Source organism: Pristiophorus japonicus, chromosome 12 (assembly GCF_044704955.1).
Source record: "Pristiophorus japonicus isolate sPriJap1 chromosome 12, sPriJap1.hap1, whole genome shotgun sequence".
NCBI classification, from domain to species: domain Eukaryota; kingdom Metazoa; phylum Chordata; class Chondrichthyes; family Pristiophoridae; genus Pristiophorus; species Pristiophorus japonicus.
Window position 1 is genome coordinate 190156940 of NC_091988.1, and position 18788 is coordinate 190175727.

Sequence of the window (18788 nt, forward strand, 5' to 3'; positions counted from 1 at the left end):
TATCCAATGAACTGGCATCAACAATTCTCTGCGGTAGGGAATTCCATAGGTTAACAACTCTCTGAGTGAAGAAGTTCCTCCTCATCTCAGTCCTAAATAGCTTACCCTTATCCTAAGACTATGTCCCCTGGTTCTGGACTCCCCCAACATCGGGAACATTCTTCCTGCATCTAACCTGTCCAGTCCCATCAGAATTTTATATGTTTCTATGAGATCCCCTCTCATCCTTCTAAACTCCAGTGAATACAGGCCCAGTCGATCCAGTCTCTCCTCATATGTCAGTCCTGCCATCCCAGGAATCAGTCTGGTGAACCTTCGCTGCACTCCCTCAATAGCAAGAACGTCCTTCCTCAGATTAGGAGACCAAAACTGAACACAATATTCCAGGTGGGGCCTCACCAAGGCCCTGTACAACTGCAGTAAGACTTCCCTGCTCCTATACTCAAATCCCCTTGCTAGGAAGGCCAACATACCATTTGCCTTCTTCACCGCCTGCTGTACCTGCATGCCAACCTTCAATGATTGATGAATCATGACACCTCCCCTTTTCCTAATCTGCTGCCATTCAGATAATATTCTGCCTTCGTGTTTTTGCCCCCAAAGTGGATAACCTCACATTTATCCACATTATACAGCATCTGCCATGTATTTGCCCACTGACCTAACCTGTCCAAATCATCCTGCAGCCTCTTAGTGTCCTCCTCACAGCTCACACTGCCACCCAGCTTAGTGTCACCTGCAAACTTGGAGATATTACACTCAATTCCATCATCCAAATCATTAATATATATTGTAAAGAGCTGGAGTCCCAGCACTGAGCCCTGCGGCACTCCACTAGTCACTGCCTGCCATTCTGAAAAGGACCCGTTAATCCCGACTCTCTGCTTCCTGTCTGCCAACCAGTTCTCTATCCACGTCAGTACAATACCCCCAATACCATGTGCTTTGATTTTGCATACCAATCTCTTGTGTGGGACCTTGTCAAAAGCCTTTTGAAAGTCCAAATACACCACATCCACTAGTTCCCCCCTGTCCACTCTACTAGTTACATCCTCAAAAAATTCCAGAAGATTTGTCAAGCCTGATTTCCCCTTCATAAATCCATGCTGACTTGGACCAATCCTATCACTGCTTTCCAAATGTGCTGCTATTTCATCTTTAATGATTGATTCCAACATTTTCCCCACTACTGCTGTCAGGCTAACTGGTCTATAATTACCCGTTTTCTCTCTCCCTCCTTTTTTAAAAAGTGGTGTTACATTAGTAACCCTCCAGTCCATAGGAACTGATCCAGAGTTGATGGACTGTTGGAAAATTATCACCAATGCATCCACTATTTCTAGGGCCACTTCCTTGAGTATTCTGGGATGTAGACTATCAGGCCCTGGGGATTTATCGGCCTTCAATCCCGTCAATTTCCCTAACACAATTTCCCGCCTAATAAGGATATCCTTCAGTTCCTCCTTCTCACTAGACCTTCGGACCCCTAGTATATCCGGAAGGTTATTTGTGTCTTCCTTTGTGAAGACAGAACCAAAGTACTTGTTCAATTGGTCTGCCATTTCTTTGTTCCCCATTATAAATTCACCCGAATCCGACTGCAAGAGACCTACGTTTGGCTTCACTAATCTTTTTCTTTTCACATATCTATAGAAACTTTTGCAGTCATTTTTTATGTTTCCAGCAAGCTTCCTCTCGTATTCTATTTCCTCCCTCTTAATTAATCCCTTTGTCCTCCTCTGCTTTATTCTAAATTTCTCCCAGTCCTCTGGTTTGCTACTTTTTTTGGCTAATTTGTATGCCTCTTCCTTGGATTTAGCACTATCCTTAATTTCCCTTGTTAGCCACGGTTGAGCCACCTTCCCCGTTTTATTTTTACTCCAGACAGGGATGTATAATTGTTGAAGTTCGTCCATATGATCTTTAAAGGTTTGCCATTGCCTATCCACCGTCAACCCTTTAAGTATCATTTGTCAGTCTAATCTAGCCAATTCGCACCTCATACCATCAGTTACCTTTCCTTAAGTTCAGGACTCTAGTTTCTGAATTAACTTTGTCACTCTCCATCTTAATAAAGAATTCTACCATATTATGGTCACTCTTCCTAATTAGTCCCTTCTCATTACACATCACCCAGTTTAGGATGGCCAGCTTTCTGGTTGGTTCCTCGACATATTGGTCTAGAAAACCATCCCTAATACACTCAAGAAAATCCTCCTCTACCGCATTGCTACCAGTTAGGTTAGCCCAATCAATATGTAGATTAAAGTCGCCCATGTAACTGTCTTCACTGAGGTGGGAAGCTGTGCTTTAATGATGTTGACATCACAATGTAAGGGAAGAGATGTCATCGGTTGTGGAAAAAAAATCTGTCTGGAAGTTTTATTTTCTCAAAATTCCGGAAGCTTGTGATTGAGATGATTCTTAATCAAATTTTCTGTTATGCACTGGAAGTTAAATCTACTTTCAACAGCTATGATAATGAAATGATCACTGCAAAGCGACACGACACGACACATGACCCTTACTCCAGATGGACATTTTATAATAACTTCCACACTGAAAGCTCTCCCTGTCACTCAATTCGTAAAGGCATTGCATCATGTGGAACTCAGCCACACAGAGCAAGACGATCATGATGTCTGATATGACCTGGGCCAACAAACGCAGCACTATAGGTGCTCTCTATGTCCCTGCACCAGAAGGAGACCCATGGAATCTTCACAGAAAGATACTATTTGGCCCATCATGCCTGTGCTGGCTCTGTGAAAGAGTTGTCGAATTTAGTCCCACATCCCGCACATTTGCCCAAAATCCCGCAAATTCTTCAAGTGCAGGTCCAATTGCCTTTTGAAAGTTCCTATAGAATCTGCTTCCTCGACCTTTTTAGGTGGTACGCTGCAGATCTTAACAACTCTCTGTGCAAAAAATTCTCCCCTTTTTCCCTCCAGTTCTTTTGCCAATTATTTTAACCGAGTGACTGCTGACAATGGCCGCAAACTGCGCAGAAGTGTACGGCGTATAAATCCTGCATTTATATAGCACCTTTCATGACCACCAGACGCCCCAAAGCGCTTTATCGGCAATTAAGTACTTTTTGAAGTGTAGTCACTGTTGTAATGTAAGAAACACGGCAGCCAATCTGCATACAGCAAGCTCCCACAAACAGCAGTGTGATAATGTCCAGATTATGTGTTTTAGTGATGTTGATTGAGGGATAAATATTGGTCAGGACACCGGGATAACTCCCCTGCTCTTCTTCGAAACAGTGTCATAGGATCTTTTATGTCCACCTCAGAGAGCAGAGGGGGTCTCGGTTTATCCGAAAGACGGCACCTCCGCCAGTGCAGCACTCTCTCAGTACTGCACTGGAATGTCTGCTTAAATGTTTGTGCTCAAGTCTCTGGAGTGGGACTTGAAGCCACAACCTTCAGACTCAACTGCACTGTCTCTCATGAATAGTCTTATTATTCATCTTGCATCTAAACGTTATCCTATTTATTTCCCGTTGTCTGGTAGATCAACAACCGTATAATATCGAACCAATGGTTGCAGAGGAACGGTATCATTACCTACCTCAAGAATCAACGCTTTTATTCACCAATAATCATTCGCAGAGGAACCAAAAATAATCTCGCTTTTACTAAATGTGTTTACTTTGACACATAACATGCTAAGAGCAGCATTTTTTTTCCCTTGATAACGATTTCCTGACCTTTCCGCTAACACTTACAATTCTCAAGGTTAGTCAAGGAAACGAAAGGAATCAGTGCGGTCGGCACTGACCTCTGGGCGAGCAGGAAGAGATGAAATAAGACGCGAGATGACTTGAGTTTTACGCCTCGGGAATGCGTGAGACGACTGGTGTCAGAGGGAATTCCCAGCGTTAATTGTGAGACTTTAAAGACAGAGGGAGGGGGGAAATCCCTTTGAAATCAACAATAACCTGGCAACAAGAGAGAGAGAGACAGACAGAAACATGACCGTCAGCCACTTGGAGAGAAAGCGATCCGCAGCCACTCAGCAGAAAGGGACCATCAGCAGCAAGAATAACAGGTACAAGGCGCTCATTTCAAACATACAGCACACCCTCTGGTCTCTTCGAGCAGACAGCAGTCCCCGCGAACGCCCACCTTCAACTCACAGCCGGCCCATAAAGAGGAACAACACATCAATATAAACAATTGACATGTTTTTAAAAAAAAGATGCAGCATTTGCGGCGATTCTGCCGAATATAATGCCACCAGAGAGAAACGGAATGGAATGTAACCGGAGCAGGAACAATTGTGACATTTAATGTCAAGGATTGTTTGGGGGGGGGGGGGATATTCACATTGGATTTTAAATCATCTTGAAGAAACTCGGTGCTGTTGGCGTTTTAAAAGCCTAGATTTGGAATTGAGATAAGTAGACAGGTAGATTTTTTGGGTTCCAGCATCCTGTCCTCCCCACCTACCCCACCACACTGCAATTGCCCCGGCAGCAATGAGCAGCCCCGAACCCCACACCGCAGAAACCCCCCAGTGTGAGCAACTTGCAAACTATTTTGCATCGTTCGCAAGGGTTGGTGACGTTGGCCATCACGTGTGTCGGCGTTCTGGCGTCCGATGGGGTTTTGGGTTGTATGTCTGAATCGTTTTCTTTCCGTCCTTCGCCCTGTATGTGTGTGTGTGTTTATTTTTAATTTTAAAATTATTAATCATTTCATGCGACCAGACTTAAAAAAAACACGGAGCAAAAATCCAGCGGATAAAAGAGGGGGGGGGGGGTGGGTGGCCTCTCTTATTCAAGGAGCCAGTTTTTTTTAATTATACATATATATGTGTATATATAATCATATAAACGGCACCCAGCAGAAGGAACAGGAGCAGGAGGAGGCGGCTGGATCGCGGAGAGGTGAGTTGTATTTTGCTACTTTCTGTTGCGACTCGATTGTTGCCACGTTCTAGACGGCGCTACAATGTTGCCAGTTGTCCCTGCAGCCCAGCCACCAGCCTCCCCCCCCCCCCCCCAAATGTGTGTGTCTCTGCTCCTGTTCAATCTGTTTTACCCCCAAAACACACACACACAGGCAACCGAGACCCAGAGAGGAAAGTAACCCAAATAAGATGGCGGCACGGCCACAACCAGAGAGAGAGAGAGAGAGTGTGTAACGAACCGAAAGGGGTGAAATGAACGCTCTGACTGGACACGGTCGGTCTCTCTCTCCCTTTGCCTGGCAACTTGCGAGAGTGTCCTAGGCATTAGACTAGGCCGGTTCTGCTGCAATCTCTTTTTATTCCCCTCCTCTTTTAAAAAAAAAATCGCTTAAATTGTGTGTATTTAAAGTACATACTGTATCTCACTCTCTTCCCTCCCCCCCCCCCCCCCCCCCAGACTGTCGAAGTCATGTTAATCCCCCTTTTTTAATTGGAGGCTGTGATCTGAGAATGGAGTTGAGGAGAGAAATTGAACGCGTCGCTGTTGATTTCTGTGGCTGAAATTGACCAGACTGAAACGGACCAGCGCTGAGATGACTGTCCATTCAGCGTATCTGTAGAGGGACACTCTGGCTTGCTAGCATGTTCCATTACACACACATACACACACACCATGTCTTTTATATTGCTCTATCTTGGAATCGTAACCATATGAAATACTACAGTTGCTATTTACCATTGCAATCTTTGGATGGCAGTATGTGTGTGTATATCTATCTAAACATGGTCTTTAAAAAAAAAACCAAATCGGTCTGCCCTCTTAACGAGAAAAATAAGGTGACTTCTATTTTGTGAAAACTGACAATTTGTTTTAAATGGCTTACTTTTTAAAAAAACCGTTTCATGTAATTTTCGAAATGGAGAGCATCCTATGTATTACTTTTTTAAAGGGACAGGGTCTGTTTCTTTGTTTTCTTTTTTGGCCTACTGTAAATCAAGACTGAGAGGGATTTCCTAACTGCACATGCGTCTTAAAGCACCAGTGACTCATAGGGCTGCTTAGTGGACCCGAGACATCAAGCTTTAGAAATGAATCTGAGAACGGAAGGCTGCAGTCAAATTGGGGCTTTGATTTTAAGTACAAGACGTACTATTCTTTTTACTTTTACAAAGGCATGGAAAGATACTGAAATAGTTACATTTTCACCTTTTGTTTTTAAATTTAAAAAGCAGCTTATATAAATATAGTTATTTGTTGTTAAACAGTGTCCTCCCATTGAGTCAGATTGATACTTTCATTAAATCAAAACAAACTTATTTTGACTCTTTTAACTGGACTCCCCCAACAGATACAGTTCACAAATATATTCTCAAATTGTGGAGCTATGTAGGAGAGTGTTTAATCAGATTGATCTTGTCAAAAATCTGACAGATTTAACTTTTTTAAAGTCCCCCCCCCCCCACTTGGCTTTACTGGACCTTTCCCCTCTGTGTCACAAATAAAAAGGGAGATTTGAAAAGTAGCAAGGCAGACCCACCAGCTTCATCCACTCCACCCTAACATTAGCCCATTGTTAGAATTGTGGATGTGGGGCTGTCACAAGTTTGATTTGGGCTTGCCACCTTCTCATCAGGTTCCCGGTTCCACCCCCCCCCCCCCCCCCCCATCCACCCCTGTGGATACAGTCTTCAGCTGAGCAGCAAGTAACAGAATCATTCCATCTGTGGGAGGCAGAGTGGAGTGCTGATCTCACACCCGACACCAAGCCCCTTTGCCATGGAAAATGTTAATGTGATGTAATGTTTTGTCCAGATCCCGTTGGACTGCTTGCTGTTAGGTTTGTGTATATAATGACATTAACCATGTTTTGGAGGGAGGGATCATTCAGAATGCTTCACTTTTACAAAGTGATAAAAAACAGGGGTGATTTTCATATAGGAAAATATACTGATGACTCCTCCCATCCTGTGTGTGTCTGTCTCTCATTTCCCCATCCTTCCCACCCTCTGTATATCTCTGTTTCTTGCTCTCCCTCCTATTGTGTATTCCCCTTGCTCCACGCTTTTCCATTCTATGTATGTTCTTCCCACTCTCTGTATATGTGTCTCTCCCTCTCTTTCCCCCACCCCCACACTCTGTATATATTTCTCTCACCCTTCCCCACCCCCACTCTCTGTATATGTCTCTCTCCCTCTCCCCCCCACCCCCACTCTGTGTGTGTGTATGTGTGTATCTACCCCCCCCCTCCTCCACCACTCTCTGTATATCTCTCCCTCTTCCCTACCCACTCTATGTCTCTTTCCCTCCCCCCCCCACTCTTTGACTGTGTGTGCCAATCTGTATATGTCTCTCTCCTGCTTCCCCCACCTCACTCTCTGTATGTCTCTCCCCCTCTTTCCAATCCTTCATCCCCACTGTGTGTGTGTGTGTGTGTGTGTGTGTGTGTGTATCTCTCTTCTCCACCCCCCCCCCCCCCGCCACTCTCTGTATATGTCTCTCTCCCTCTTTCCCTCCCCCCCCCCCCCCCCGGTGTGTGTACATATATATCTCTTCCCCCCCCCGCCACTCTCTGTATATGTCTCTCTCCCCCCCCTTCCCCCACCTCACTCTCTGTGTATGTCTCTCTCCCTCTTCCCCGTGCCCCCCCACCCTCTCTGTGTGTGTACATATATATCTCTTCCCCCCCCCCCCCGCCACTCTCTGTATATGTCTCTCTTCCCCCAACCCCACTCCCTATGTATGACTCTCTGTTACTCTTATTCTGTGTGTCAAGTTCCCATGTACATCTCGTTCTCCATCCTCCTTTGTGCGTCCTTTTCTGCTTGCCATCCTTGTTTTCACTTCCACCCACTTCCCACAGCCCCCGTCCTGCCGTGCCCCTTTCCACCCGCAATCGGCACCGTTCCTTCCGCCTTCTTCTGTCGTCCTACCTTTCCTCGGTCACCCACCAGTTGTTTCTTGCCTCTGATTATCCCCTCCCTCTCTCCATTGCTCTACTCTTGCATTTCACCATTTCTCTTCTCCCTCCCTCCTTCCTCTTTGTCTCTTTCATCTCATGCAAAGTGTAAAAAAAAAGACGGCCTGTTGAGAGGGCAGTGTGATTAAGATTTTATTTGAGTGCAGCCCTTGGCTCAGTCCTGAAGTAGGAGGAGCACAGACTTGCCTTTAAGACCTCTCTTAACATCTCTCTGTCACTCTAGTGGAACTTGTATACTTGGAGCTTCAGTCATTTGGATACAGGAGAACAATGCCTGTGTGCCAACTGCTCACATTACATTGTTAAAACTTGCATCCTTATCCTGATGGCAAAATCACCGACCAAGTTAAAGTGGGTCTCTGATGCCATTGGAATAAGGGAATTGGACTTGTTTACATCGTACACTGCAACAGAGGGAGAGAGTCTCAGTCTCTCTCTCTCTCTCTCTCTCTCTCTCTCTCTCTTAACTGGAGCCAGATATTGTAAAAGTGTCTTTCAAGTGAGGGGTGAGAGACATTGCAACTGCTATTCTACTGTGCTTATTAAAGAACATAAGAAAGGAGCAGCAGTAAGCCATTTGGCCACACGAGCCTGTTCCGCCATTCAATAAGATCATGGCTGATCTTCTACCTCAACACTTTCCTGCTCAATCCCCATATCCCTTGATTCCCTTAATATCCAAAAATTTATCGATCTCTTTCTCGATCTCAAAGACTGAGCCTCCACAGCCCTCTGGGATAGAGAATTCCAAAGATTCACAACCCTTTGAGTGAAGAAATTTCTCCTCATTTCAGTCCTAAATGGTCGACCCCTTAATCTGAGACTGTGACCCCTGATTCTAGACTGCCCAGGCAGGGGAAACATCCTCCCTGCATCTACCCTGTCAAGTCCTGTAAGAATTTTGTATGTTTTAATGAGATCACCTCTCATTCTTCTAAACCTTGCACCAGGAATAGGCCATTCAGCAAAAACACGAAGGCAGAATATTATCTGAATGGCGGCAGATTAGGAAAAGGGGAGGTGCAACGAGACCTGGGTGTCATGGTACATCAGTCATTGAAAGTTGGCATGCAGGTACAGCAGGCGGTGAAGAAGGCAAATGGTATGTTGGCCTTCAAAGCTAGGGGATTTGAGTATAGGAGCAGGGAGGTCTTACTGCAGTGTACAGGGCCTTGGTGAGGCCTCACCTGGAATATTGTGTTCAGTTTTGGTCTCCTAATCTGAGGAAGGACGTCCTTGCTATTGAGGGAGTGTAGCGAAGGTTCACCAGACTGATTCCTGGGATGGCAGGACTGACATATATTCACTGGAGTTTAGAAGGATGAGAGGGGATCTCATAGAAACATCTAAAATTCTGATGGGACTGGACAGGTTAGATGCAGGAAGAATGTTCCCGAATTTGGGGAAGTCCAGAACCAGGGGACATAGTCTAAGGATAAGGGGTAAGCCATTTAGGAGTGAGATGAGGAGAAACTTCTTCACTCAGAAAGTTGTTAACCTGTGGAATTCCCTACCGCAGAGAGTTGTTGATGCCAGTTCATTGGATATATTCAAGAGGGAGTTAGATATGGCCCTTATGGCTAAAGGGATCAAGGGGTATGGAGAGAAAGCAGGAAAGGGGTACTGAGGTGAATCATCAACCATGATCTTATTGAATGGTGGTGCAGGCTCGAAGGGCCGAATGGCCTACTCCTGCACCTATTTTCTATGTTTCTATGTTTTGCCATTCAATTAGATCATGGCTAATCTGTATCATAACTCCATTTACCTGCCATGGTTCTAAATCACTTAATAACCTTACCTAAAAAAAAATCTGATCAATCTACGTTTTTTAATTTTTATTTGGCTTAGCTTCAAATAGCTTTGTGGGGAAAGAGTTTTCCAGATTTCCACTATCATTTGTGTGAAGAAGTGCTTCCTGATTCACTCCTGAATGGCCCAGTTCTAATTTTAAGGTTATGTTAAAGGTGATATATAAATGTTGTTGTTGCTGTATGCTTCAGTGCTAGGGGAGATAGCTCTGGACATATAAAACATGGGTCTTCCTGTGGGTGCGCCTCAAGAACAAGATCAGCAACAACTTGCATTTATATAGCGCCTTTACCATAGTAAATCGTCGCAAGGCGCTTCACAGGAGTATTATCAAACAGAATTGGACATCGAGCCACATACTCTTTACATACAGGGCCGCCCCGACGTGTGTGAGAACATCACCGCAGGTCGGGGCAATAAGTAGAGCTGGAACGCCGGGCCCTGGAACATTGTGGGCGGAGGTACGGCGAATGAGGGTACGGGGCCCAGAAGAGCCGAGGGCCCAGGGGCAGCACGGGCCAGCCCACATTGCGATATGTGTGCGCACTAGGTCCATGCAGCAGAGCAGGTCTCCAGTCGTCCTGGTTAACCCTTGCCACTGGATAAAGACCGAGCTCTGTTGAGCCCGTGTGGTGGCTGGTGTGCAACGGTCGCCACACGTTAAAAAAATTCACGCACGGGCATCTTCCATCCCCTCAACTGGAGTTCAGGACTGGAACATCGGGTCCTTCATTGAACCATCTGTGAACTCTCGTGGAAGCAAGTCAACCTCGTTCGAGGGACCACCTATGATTAGGACAGGCGACAAACGCTTGGTCAAAGAGGTAGGTTTTAAGGAGTGGCTTAAAGGAGGAAAGAGAGGGAGGCGAAGAGGTTTAAGGAGAGAGTTCCAGAGCATAGGGCTTTGGCAGCTGAAGGCACAACCAGCAATGGTAGAGCGATGACAATCAAGGACGTGCAAGAGGCCAGAAGGAGAAGCCCCAGAGAATCTTGCAAGTTTCTTCCCGGTTGCTCCAAAACTATGTGAAATAGTGGGATGGCCTTCAGAAGCAAAGGTTCTGATCGCTGTTATCATCCTAATTGCACAGGGCAACTGCTTTTTAAAAAAAAAAATCGCGCACCACAAAGATTTCTTTGCTCTCAGCTTTTAGGTTATAAGTTAGGACATGGGGGAGCTCACTGAATATTGCACCGTTTGAGTTGCAGCAGAATCCTAAATACTATAGAGAGTTAACTCTGCACTCCGAGACGGGTTTCAGCAACACCACCTGCGTTTGCGCACATATTATTTTATATCATGCATTTCCGTCCGTTTCTATTGTTTCTGCCCCTTTGTGCTTTATAGCTGCTGTTTACGGGGTAGCTGGAGATGGTCATTTAGACCCATCCCATTCCCTCCCTACCTGGCAGTGACGTCATACAGTACTGCTGCTGTGGGCCACATCCACTCTCCCCTCCCACATGATGTTATTGCTGGAACAGAACTTTATGATGTCGCCATTGGGGGAATTCTGAACAAAATGTCTGTTCCCAACCTGCCTCTGAACAGCTCATTTGTTTTTTGGAAAAACAGCAATGTTCTTGTAAACCATAAAACACGAGGACAAAGTGCAGCTGTGAGAGTGCAGGCATATCTGCTTTACTACAAGCTGTGACCACGATGTGGCGACTTCGATGACTGGAATGACCCGCGTCACTTTTTTTTTTCCTGACGATTTTTACGTCTGCCTCGAATTCCTCAGGCCCCCCACCCCCCTCACTTCCCGAAGGCTCTGTTTTAATGGCCTTGCTCGAGGAGCACCTGTGTTTGTGGGTGAGGCTCAGTGCAGCGGCATTGAACATGTAAGCTCGCCCAAATGACGGCTGTATCATCTTGAGGCCCTTTTTGTTTATGCCGTTACTGTCCCGATGCGTTCGTTCATTTTTTTTTTTAGGCCCCGTCGCTTGTTTCTGTCGCCTGATGTGAAATTTTAAGAAAAATTACTTAAAAACCAAGCTGTCTCCATAATTTGTGTAGTTTTTATTGATGCATTCCAGTTACATAATTAAATGTATTTCCAGCTGTTTTGTATTTCATGGAACGTTTTAAATCACTGAGCAAATGACAAAAGAAACAAATAGTTTTTTTTTCACCAGTTGAGATTTCAGCCCTTAACGAAGGAAGGTCACAACTTTGACTTTTTAAGAAAAAATAAAATCTCTCTTTTTTGAATGAACGAATGATCTTTTCTTACCCCCTCACCCCGAGCGTGCTGACTCGGACTGTGCTAAGCTTCCTCAGTCGCTCACATCAATAGCAATCCTTCTCTCTACCAGCATTGGCAGTGAATGTCGGCAGGCCATTGGACCACAGTGGACCTCATTGTCCAGCTTACACCATGTCAGCGTGCCTGCTCTCCAGTAGAAATGACTGGACAATAATTAGGAAACAGAAACCTTGGTTCATTTCTCTCCCCCCCCCATAGTCTGGGGACACTGTGGATGATTGTACTGCCTGCACTGCTCCCCTGGCTGTGATGAGTTCAGTCAGCACAGATCATGGATTGAATCTGGGACCTTTTTGGCTCAGCTGCACAGCATGTAGCCCATTTACCCACCAATCCATTCAAGGAGCTGTTGACGTCTTTTTAGGAAACGCTTTGTCTTGTGTGTGCCTATGGCTAAAGATGTGAAAAGACCATCGAGGTCTCAATAAGCCAAGCGTTGATGAGCTGATCCACTAAAACACTTGTTTCATAGGGTGGGTTGAGGGGATGATCCTCAGTTCAGGCCCCCCCCCCCCCCCCCGCCCATTTTTATGGTTCATCAATTCTGCACATCTGTTAGTGTTCAGTTTCGAGCAGTTAATGCTCCACTGACTGATTGTAATGCAGGCTGCATTTTTTTAGCCGCTCTCCGTGATTGTAATTATTTTCCTGTAATCACGATTATTAATTGGAAGAGACCTTTTACGACTGAGTTTCATTTGTAAAATCTTTACATTCAGGGCTCTGTAAATTTTTAACCGTGTAGAGGTACAAAATCTTCAGAAGGTACAAAGGGTCAACCAAACTGTGTCCAAAAGATGGGAGTTATGCCAAATATCTTCAACCAGCTACATCACCAATGAGTTAACCAATTGTAAATATATTTAGCCTCCCCCCCCCCCCCCCCCCCCCCCCTCCCATCACTTACTGTATTAAACTGTACAGTACTTTCGACTTGGCCAGGGAGGAGGTGGTGCACAGGCCTTTTGGCACCTCCTTTGGCGGGGGTTGGGGAGGGGAAGAGGAGCACACGTTGGGGGAGGGGGAAGAGGTGCCTGTTTTTATGTGTCATTGAGCGGGGGCAAAGCTGCCCGATTTCTGATTTCCCTTTGGTGTTTGATGCTAGGGTTTCTTCCAGCGTGTCGATTTATGATCGATATTGAAAGCACATTCTTCTAGGTTGACTAAATGTCTTTCAAATGGTTATTTAAAATCGCGTGCAGATCTGACCATGCTAATTACCAGTCGTGCAGTCATTTGTTCCATTTTATGTGCCTCTTCCCATTTTATTGCTGTGTCTTATTTCTCAGCTGTTTCATGCTCCCCTTGTCTAAGCACATTGTGCTCACTCGTATAGACCACAAGGGTTGCTTTGCCTCAATGCTTGTCTCCTGGTAACAATAATGTACATGATGAATTCTGAATACTTTTGATTTAACTAGCTGGAGGAAACACGGGTTCTTTAGTCTTGAGCAGAAGCAACTGAGAAGGGAACCTTCCATAGATATAGATGTTGAAACAGATAGACATAGAGAAGATGTTTTGACTTGTGGGGGAGGACAAAACGAGTGACTGTAAATATAAGATAGTCACTAATAAATCCAATCGGGAATTCGGGAGAAACATCTTTACCTAGAGCGTGGTTAGAATGTGGAACTTGCTACCACAGGGAGTAGTTGAGGCAAATAGTACAGATGCATTTAAGGGAAATTTGGATAAGTACATAAGGGAGAAAGGAATAGAAGGGTATGCTGATAGGGTTAGATGAAGTAGGGTGGGAGGAGGCTCATGTGGAGCATAAACACCAGCATGGACTGGTTGGGCAGAATGGCCTGTTTCTGTGCTGTACATTCTGTGTAAAAGTTTAGATAATGCAAACCTGGGCTGCTATTTTAAGATAAACCGCAATAGTAAGATGAGGGAGAGTAGATGCAAACTGATGAAATGCAGATTTCAGACTGATGTCGGGAAGGTTTTCACTCGAAGAGTGATCATCACACATTCAAAAAGGAGCTAGATGTAGTCCTTACTACTAGGGGGATCAAGGGGTATGGCGAGAAAGCAGGAATGGGGTACAGAAGTTGCATGTTCAGCCATGAACTCATTGAATGGCGGTGCAGGCTCGAAGGGTCGAATGGCCTACTCCTGCACCTATTTTCTATGTTTCTATTAGAACAGATTTCTATGGAGGATAATGGGGCAAAGAAGTGTCTGTATCTAGATAGATGAGCCAAGATGGGCTATTGATCTTGTGAACATACTTTAAAAAGCAATGCATCTTGGTCTTGGTGCTCACATCACAATTCTGTTGTTGACAAGCAGTTAAACTAAAATCGACTTGCTTTTTACACAGTCGTGCCGTCACTACTTTTTTATTCAATGTGGGAAAGCTGTACTGCCCACCCACAACTTGGCCATCTTCCCCAGTCTCTGTACCAGATGCCAGGCGCTCTACGAGATAGGATCTGGTGGGCTGAGCATTGCTGTCGATCATGTCTCTGGAACTGGCTCCAGGTTGGGGAGCTGGAAATAAGCGTGGCTCCTGGACTGAGTGTCGCTGCCTCCTTTCGCACCACTGTTGACCCAAACCTACAGGCAGGTGATCCACTTTCAGCCTTCTGCGAGTGTGTCTCCGTACCTGGCTGTCCTGGGGGGTGAGCGGCATGGCGAATTGTGACTGATTTGCCTTCACCAACAAAGTACATTTTTGCGGTGCAGTCCCTGTTGTAATATGGGAAACGCGGCAGCCAATTTGCGCCCAGCGAGCTCCCACAAACAACAATGTGATAATGGCCAGATGACCTGTTTTTGTTATGTTGATTGCCGGATAAATATTGGCCCCTGCTCCTCTTCAAAATAGTGCCGTGGGATCTTTTACGTCCACCTGAGAGAGCAGGCGGGGCCTCGGTTTAACGTCCCATCCGAAAGACAGTGCAGCACTCCCTCAGTACTGCACTGGAGTGTCGGCCTAGATTTATGCACTCAAGTCCCTGGAGTGGGACTTGGATCCACAACCTGGCTTCAGAGGCAAGTGTGCTACCCACTGAGCCACGGCTGACAACACTGATGTGTTACCCTGGCAGAGACTGCCTGCTACGCAACCCACAAGGGTTAACCTTAAAGCAGAACGCCTTGTGTCCAAACACTGTAATGTCCAGATAGTGCGATTTAATTCAATGACTCTTAGAATACCATTACATGCATCTAAAAAAAAATGTTGTGCAAGAGGCAGTGTGAAGCACAAGTGAGCCCTGACGTTTGCGAAGGGATTGAGTCAGACTGAGGGTTTATTTGCGTCAGGAATCGAGCTGCTACAGGCCTTTCTCTGTAAGTGTTGCATGTTCCTGTGCGTTTACAGGGCTTGTGCCACACCCTGTCTATTTATTCAGCGCGCAGTGTCTCATCTTCCAGTGTTGCATATGTCAGCATTTGGAAACCCACTCCCTGATCTCGCCTCGCTCCTGATTTTTTTTTTTTATAGGAAGCTGGGGTGTCGGGCAGATGGGAAAGTGCAGCGAAGAGTCTTCTAGAACGTTCCGCTGCAGCTGGGCTGTGCCAGACGCTTTGTCGACTGCATTGCTGACAGACGAGCTACTTGTGTATACAGTGTATACCAGCCCTGAATAAGTGAGACAAACATGAGAATACAGAGGAAAAAAATACTGCTGTGATTTAGAATGGAAGAGGTTGAAGTGAGTCTGTCCTCGGATGATTGTGTGAATGGAATTCTGACCTATTAATGGGCTCTGTCGTGCTCCTGAACTCTTTCTCCCTTGGCAGTTGTGTAGAAGTTTGAGAAACCTCTTCAGCTGCCTAGGCCCGAAAGCTCTGGAACTCCCTCCCTAAACCTCGCCGCCTTTCTACCTCTCCCTCCTCCCTTTCCCGCTCCTTATTGTCTAAGCTTTTAGTCGTCAGTCCTAAATATTTCCTATATGTGGCTCGGTGACATATTTTGTAACGCGCCTGCGAAGCGCCTTGGGACATTTTACTACGTTAAAGGCGCTATATAAATGCAAGTTATTCTTGCTGTTGAATTCACCGTGTTTGGGTCTTGTTGTAATAACTGCTTTATGTTGCAGCCTATGGCAGGCCAATTCAATTCACATCTTTCGGATGAGCTGTTAAAACCGAGGTCCTGTCTGCCTGTTCAGGTGGATCTGAACGATTCCATGGCCCTCTTTGAAGAAAAGCAGGGGAGCTCTCCTGGTGTTCCACGTGATATTTTATCTCCTAACCAGCACCACCCAAACTGATTCACTGGTCATTTGCCTTGTCTGTTCATGGGACCTTGCTGTGTGCAGATTGGTTGCTGCATTTGCCGACGTGGTGAATACAACAACAACTTGCATTTATATAGCGCTTTTAGTGCAGTAACCTGTCCCAAAGGCGATTCACGGGAGTGTTACCCCTTTGTCACCAAGCCACTTAAGAGAGATATTTAGGACTGGTGACCAAAAGCTTGGACAAAAGGGGTAGGTTTTAAGGAGCGACCAAGGGAGGAGGGAGAGATTTAGGGAGGGAGTTCCTGAGCTTTGGGCCGAGGCAGCTGAAGAGGTTTCTCAAACTTCTGCACAACTGCCAAGTGCGAAAAAGTAATAGTGACTGCATTTCAAAAAGTAATTCATTGGCCGTAAAGCACTAGACTGCCTAAGGGCGTGAAGGACACTACACAGATGCAAGTTCTTTGTAGGTTTCAACCTGTATACATAGTTAGAAAAAGAAAAGTGCTCCTTCCCAGATGGCCCAGCATCTTTATCCAGTAACTGGCCGTACAGTCAAAGAGGATTTCAGGTCGATGCTGCTCTGTGCCGAGTAGGAGCACTACAGTTGAGCCCAACCGGCCTGTGCTGGAGAGGGTGAGAATTTGGTCAGGGTGCCGCAGTGTGGTGACTTCCGCCACCCCCACCCTCTCCAATCCCTGCTGGAACTGTAGCCGTGTGGACATCGGGTAAATGCAGGAACAGGCCTGGCTGTGATGCATGCTGTGATGGAATAACCAGCTGACATTCACTGTTGCGGCTCACATGCGACCAATGGTCTGATGACTGAGGTGCCAGGGAGTGCCCTTGTAATTGTATCCCAACAAGTTGTCAACATGTGTCGGAGAGGAGGGGAGAGAAACATTGGGGGACAATATTGGAGATGATAGAGAAGTACTGGCTAAGCGTTCTGCTCCTTTCAACCTCGATAGGATGGGCTGCTCACCTGCTCCAAGGCCTCTCTGTAACTAGCTCCACCATAGATTAATGCTCCAACCTTCAGTGTCACATTGGAGGAAGCCAAAACCAGGGGGCCATAAATAAAAGATAGTCACTAATAAATCCAATCGGGAATTCAGGACAAGCCTCATTTACCCAGAGTGTGGTTAGAATGTGGAACTTGGTACCACTTGAAGTGGTTGAGGCGAATAGCATAGATGCATTTAGGGGGAAGCTAGATAAGTACATTGAGGGAGAAAAGAATAGAAGGATATGTTGTTAGAGTTAGGTGAAGTAGGGTGGGAGAATTTAAGAAATAGGAGCTGGAGTAGGCCATACAGCCCCTCGAGCCTGCTCTGCCATTCAATAAGATCATGGCTGATCGACCTCAACTGCACCTTCCCGCTCTATCCCCATATCCCTTGATTCCCTTAGTACATAAGAACGTAAGAGTAGGCCATACAGCTTCTCGAGCCTGCTCTGCCATTCAATAAGATCATGGCTGTTCTTCGACCTCAACTCCACTTTCTCACTCTATCCCTTCGTGCCCAAAAGGACGCGGCTCATGTACAGCATAAACATCGGCATAGACTAGTTGGGCCGAATGGCTTGTTTCTGTGCTGTATATTCTACGTAATAAATAGAAGGGGAGGGGGCTGTTTTATTGGTTGTTTGTGTCTTTGCTTTTCCTTCTCTGTGGGGAAGTATTTGCCCCATTTAATATTGCTCAGATTTGGACTGAATAAGTGGCGGGGGATGGGGAGGGGTGAGAAGAGAGTTGGATGGGGGTTGTATTTGCTAGAATACATGTTGGAGTTCTCCTCTGTTGTAGAGCCAGGCCCTATAATTTTAATATAGTTACGTGCTCATGGTCTTTTCTCTACTTAAAACTAATTCAGAAACCGATGTCAACTGTACCAACAGTAGTCGCTGCAGTGTTGTTTTTCTGTCGCTTTTGTGTTGGCTGAGTCAAAAATGTACAGATCCCAGAAACTGGTTTCCTACATGATCTTCTATTGGCACCAGAGTGGCTCCTTCGCATTGTGAATAAGTTTGATTTGTGGGTAGGATTACCACATGGTATTGTTGTGTTAGGTGGGGAGTTACCACACGGAGAGGCGTCTCCTGATCTTTAGCAGGTTGTTTGTTGACGCCTGAGATTGGTCAGTGCTTTACGCTCTTGGGGCCTTCGTGAAGGCACAAACATCAGCACAGTGCTGCCTTAACGAGGTTAACAACCAACAAATAGCTTTGCATGCAATATGGGCGTTTACCCTTCTTCTGAAAACAGTAACTTGCACTAGGGCCCAGTTCTGCAGGCTATCTCCTCACCCATCCAAGTGGCCATTCATATGAGAGCCTAGTCATTGGGTATTGGCAGGCTGGTTGATTGTGGGTATCATAGACAATTTGCTCTCTCCCAACTCTCTCACGCGTTCTGTCGGGTCACTGGATAGCATTTCTAGTGGAAGTCTTGGCTCCTCTTTCCTCCTCCTTTGCCCACCCCGCCTCTCCCAATTCAGACTGTGAACCTGAGAACAATTACATAAGAACATAAGAATTAGGAACAGGAGTAGGCCATCTAGCCCCTCGAGCCTGCTCCGCCATTCAACAAGATCATGACTGATCTGGCC

The 18788-nt window shown here is 45.8% G+C and overlaps 1 protein-coding gene across 6 annotated transcripts in view; it reads left to right on the plus strand.

Annotated features, from left to right (window-relative positions):
- Positions 1 to 3847: 3847 nt before the first annotated feature.
- zhx3b (zinc fingers and homeoboxes 3b) overlaps positions 3848 to 18788 on the plus strand; it is an 86970-nt gene continuing 72029 nt past the window's right edge. For 2 of the 6 annotated variants that reach the window (XM_070896327.1, XM_070896328.1), the window contains exons 1-2: positions 4835 to 4897; positions 15438 to 15648. The gene's annotated coding sequence lies outside the window, so the exon portion shown is untranslated. Of the gene's footprint in view, positions 4057 to 4806; positions 4898 to 15437; positions 15649 to 18788 lie in introns of those variants that run through there. The other 4 variants (XM_070896331.1, XM_070896330.1, XM_070896333.1 and 1 more) reach the window with 4 other exon arrangements.